The sequence below is a fragment of the Priapulus caudatus genome, unplaced genomic scaffold (assembly GCF_000485595.1).
Source record: "Priapulus caudatus unplaced genomic scaffold, Priapulus_caudatus-5.0.1 Scaffold1517, whole genome shotgun sequence".
Classification (NCBI taxonomy): Eukaryota; Metazoa; Priapulida; class Priapulimorpha; order Priapulimorphida; family Priapulidae; genus Priapulus; species Priapulus caudatus.
In genome coordinates, this window is record NW_014578578.1 from 6,766 (window position 1) to 12,171 (window position 5,406).

Below are 5,406 nucleotides of genomic sequence, written 5' to 3' on the forward strand. Positions count from 1 at the left end.
ATTAGTAACGAAGCAGGGACAGGTCATAGCATAACATGGTGTTCATTATACTGTGTTGTGCGTCGTCGATGTCATGTGTGTCGTTTGACGTGACTTGCCTTCGTGTAATTTCAGCGGTGCATATATATGACATTCTATATATCTCATATATATCTATATCAATGTTATATGTAATCCATATTACATATATATATGATCTATTGAGATATGCACATCACTGCATTTGTGAAATTCCCTAGGATTAGTAAGGAAGCAGGGACACGTGATAGCATAACATCGTGTTCATTACACTGTTCTCTGTCATTCATCTCATGTGTGTCCTTGCACGTCAATGTCTACTACATAAAATACTCAGGTCTTTATCGATGTTCACAAACAAAACAAGCTTCATAAGCCACACATTCGTAAGCCTTCTATTGTTTGTTATGGCAAATAATTGTCTTTACTATAGTGCCTCTATTGCTAAAGCGTTTGGTTTTACAGTGCCTGCAATATGCTTACGTTCTAGTCTAGACTAATTGCTTTCACTTTCGATAGTAACATGACAAGCAATATGTAATATCTAATTTCATATGTCAGCGAACGGCTAGCGCTTTCGATATTTCACAAATAATTCCCCAAATTCGGTACGCTTATGCAATTGAGCGGGAAACGCGCTGATGTTTTGCGAATTAACCCCCAATACCCGCCAATAACCCACAACAATTCTCCACGCAGTATCGCAATTCATGAAGGCACTAACTACCAATTTCTTCGATGATTTCTTGCAATATTACGCTTTCCTGGACATAAATCCTACTGTATTCTTTAGGTTTCCCATAACTTCCCTTCCTCTAATTATAGCAGTAAATATATATGCCGTTATATATATCTCATATATATATAAGAATGCTATATGTCATTGTCAACGTCTTGAAATCATCTATTGAGATATGCACATAAGTGACTTTATCAAATCCCCTAGGATTAGTAACGAAGCAGGGACAAGTGATAGCATAACATGGTCTTCATTATACTCTCTTCTGCGTCGTCGATGTCATGTGTGTCCTTTGACGTGACTTCCCTTCGTCTAATTTCAGCGGTAAATATATATGACATGATATATATATCATATATAAGTATATCAATGTTATATGTCATAGATATTATAATTTATATATATCTCATCTATTCACATATGCACATCACTGCATTTCTTAAATTGCCTAGGATTAGTAAGGAAGCAGGGACAGGTGATAGCATAACATGGTGTTCATTATACTGTCTTGTGCGTCGTCGATGTCATGTGTGTCGTTTCACGTCACTTCCCTTCGTGTAATTTCCGCGGTGAATATATATGACACGATATATCTATATTATATATCTATATCAATGTTATATGTCATAGATATGATATATATATGATCTATTGAGATATGCACATCACTGCATTTCTGCAATTCCGTAGGATTAGTCAGGAAGCAGGGACAGGTGATAGGATAACATCGTCTTCATTACACTGTGTTGTCTGTCGTTCATCTCATGTGTGTCCTTGCACGTCAATGTCTACTACATAAAATGCTCAGGTCTTTATCCATGTTCACAAACAAAAGAAGCTTCATACGCCACACATTTGTAAGCCTTGTATTGTTTGTTACACCCAATAATAGTCTTTACTATAGTGCCGCTATTGCTAAAGCGTTTGCTTTTACAGTCGCTGCAATATGCTTACGTTGTAGTCTAGACGAATTGCTTTGACTTTCGATAGCAACATGCCAAGGAATATGCACTAGAGCATTTCATATGTCAGCCAATTTTATTGTTCGCAGAAATGCCAATTCCCATTAGTCAGTTGAGGTTCAAAGCATTGTGTTGATTTCTACTATGTGCATGAATAACGGCTAGGGCTTTTCATATTGAAAGCATCATTCCCCAAATTCGGTAGGCTTATGCAATTTAGCGGGAAACGCGCACATGTTCTGCGAAATAACCCCCAATGACCGCATCGTTTGGATAGGCTGGGGCTTTTAATATTTAACACATAATTCCCCAAATTCGGTAGGCGTATGTAATTCAGCGTTAAACGCGCACACGTTCTGCGAATTAACCGGCAATAACCGCCAATACGCCACAAGCATTGTCCGCGCAATATCACAATTCATGAAGGCAGCAACTAGCGCTTCTTTACGTGATTTATTTAAATCTTAAGCTTTCCTGGAAATGAATGCGAGTGTATTCTTTACGTTTCGCAGAAGTTCCCTTCGTCTACTTTTAGCACTATATAATATATATATGAAATTATACCTATATCTCATATAGATGTCGATAAATGTTCCATATCATTGTCAAGGTGATGAAATCATGTATTCAGATATGCACATAACTGCATTTCTGTCATTGCCTAGCATTACTAAGGAAGCAGGGACAGCAAATGAATGCATGCAAAGGACAGCATAATTCGCGGAATTGCGTAGGTCGAATTCGTAGGCGGAATTGCGTAATCGATATGATATATATATGATCTATTCAGATATGCACATCACTGCATTTCGGAAATTCCCTAGGATTTCTAAGGAAGCAGGGACACGTGATAGCATAACGTGGTCTTCATGACACTGTCTTGTCTGTCCTTCATGTCATGTGTGTCGTTTGACTTCAATGTCTACTACATAAAATGCTGAGGTGTTTATCCATGTTCAGAAACTAAACAACGTTCATACGGCACACATTTGTAAGCCTTGTATTGTTTGTTAGAGCAAATAATAGTCTTCAGTATCGTGCCGCTATTCCTAAACCCTTTGCTTTTCCAGTGGCTGCAATATGCTTACGTTGTATTCTACACGAATTGCTTTTACTAACCGATTTGTCCGATTTGTCACATGCTTTGCCTAGGAGATGTGGCTCTCTTTCTACATGCTCACAAAGAAAAGAACGTTCATACCGCACACATGTGCATGTAAGCCTTGTATTGTTTGTTAGACGAAATAATAGTCATTAGTATACTGCGGCTATAGTACCTTGCAGGGGCGGATTCAGACCGTATTTGCCGTATTGGGAAATACGGTCTAGATTTCAAAGTGCCCTTCAAAATTTTGCGCTAAAAAATACAGAAAACAATTTGATGGAATTTGGCTATATTCTTTATTTGTTTTCGTTTTCTTCTGATTCATTGACAGGACTTGACGGAAATAAAAATTTTACATGGTAACACAACTAGCCTTGATATCGGAAAAAGAAGGGACGTGCTTGAATCATTCTGCATTAATTGCTGGTATGCAAAGCGCAGGCAAAATGAAGCAGAAATAAAATTCCATATGGTTTTTAGCTATTGCTGCTTGACTAAATGTGTGCTTAAATGGTGCTCATTTTTGTGCCCATGCAGGGACCCTTGAAATTTTGAAAAATTGAGCTCATACCCCCCGCCATGTGCTTCCGCGCCGAACGGCGCCCACTGTGGGGTGGTGTGCCCTTTTTGGGGGATGTGCCCTTAAAATCTGGAAAAAATACTGTCTAGCTTCAGCCCTGGATCCGCCCCTGCCTTGACGGTCCAACCCCTATATATACGCATATATAGCATGCACCGACTCCTACGGCTATCAACAACGCCTAGGATATACTCAACATACTAGGCTACCTCTATGTGATTATTATGTGATTATTACGTCGTCATTGTTTGTATATAGGTGAACATTTCTATGTACATGAATAGAGGCATAGGCCCAAGGATAGAGAACATGGCGTACATAAACCAATGTGCCCAACCCTTAACCCTAATTCTCACGCCTAACCAATAACCCTAACCATAACCCTAACCTATTATATTGATATAATATATTTATATTGATGTAAATGACATTGGTTTTATTGGTACCCATGTTAATATGGTACGTCTTACCATAACAGATGCAAGAAACTTTATCAGCCATCGTATACTAACAATAAATTGTTACCATGTGTTCATTATGGCATTATATGACCATTGCTCATATCACTGACATGCTTAAATAATTAGCCAAAAATGCTACAACACGCTCACAATACATTACTATATATGTTAGTTACGAGTACATTTAAACTAGTGTCGAGATTTCAGGGGGGAGTGAAGAGTTGTCGAGTTCAGGGGGATGACGTCATACAACCAGAGACGAACCACCGCAACAGAGGTGGAAAGTTTTCCTGCGAGAGGGTGGCGCCAGCCGATGTGGGAGGTGAGGGAGTTGCACCCTCACGTACACGCGCCGGGCGAGAGGATGGCGCCAGCCGAGCACGTCGCAGACAACGGGGTACAACGCTCGTGCGTATAATGGACCAAGGGGGTTGCATCACCTGTACACGCGGGCCAGTGGCGAGGCTGAGAAATTCCTTCACTCCCAGCCCAGCTAGTACGTAGGGCCTGTACGAACGCGGCAGGCAGCAGCAGCCAGGCAGGCGGCAGGCGGCAGGCAGGCGGCAGGCAGGCGGCGGCGGTCCGCATGTAGCCGGACAAGCAATGCCTGCTTCCAGCGACATGTCACGCAAGACGAAGAAAGAAGAGTCGGATACAATTCTTCGGGTTCCGATTCGGATTCGAAATTCGGATTCGGAAGAAAGAAGAGAGCGCCAGTTAATGTAAGCGGGCTATATAGTACTACAGCTAGTCTCTACGATATTCCTAGGCCGAGATATTGCAGCGTAATCATGTCTCCCACAGGCCTCAGTAGAATAATATATATTGCCGTGAAATTGCACTATTTCGCCCTTTTTCCGTTGTGGTGTTTATTAGCTCTTGATACATATACATTATATATACATCAGTACTATGTTATAAGAGCAGAATAATTCCTTATAGTAACGATTACAACTATTAGTCAGTCTACGGAAATATGAAAGTTCATGTTTAATTTCAACCGTTTGTTACTATCTGTACTATACTCTACTAATTCTCTAGTACAAGTAGGGGGCCTACAGAGTTTGTTAGTAGTTAGTACAAGTACAGTAGACAGTTATAAGTTGAGTTATCCTGTTTGTGTTACTTTGAGATTTGTAGAATTGTATTGCTTATATAACTGAATATAAGCCACATAGAAGCGTGTTATGCTAGTGTTAGGATGAACATCGTATTATAAAACGCTTAGAATACCAGGTACAGGAATGTAGATTTATTTTCATAACAGTACCTGACAAAACCATGACTACTATTCCACGTTAATTATACACACAGACACTCGATTCTATATTAACCAGGGTGATTCGAACTCCGTATAAGTAAAGTTGAGTTTCTAATTTGATATTTAGCAAACGTTAAATTCAAATCATCTTCCTTTCAAAAGGGGAGGGATTGTAGTGTTTAACCCTGAGGTTAGCTGAAACGTAAACTAAGCGTTGCACGAACGAAAACAGAAAGTAGAACAGAAAGGTTTTGCGTATACACTGCGAGGGGATTAATTG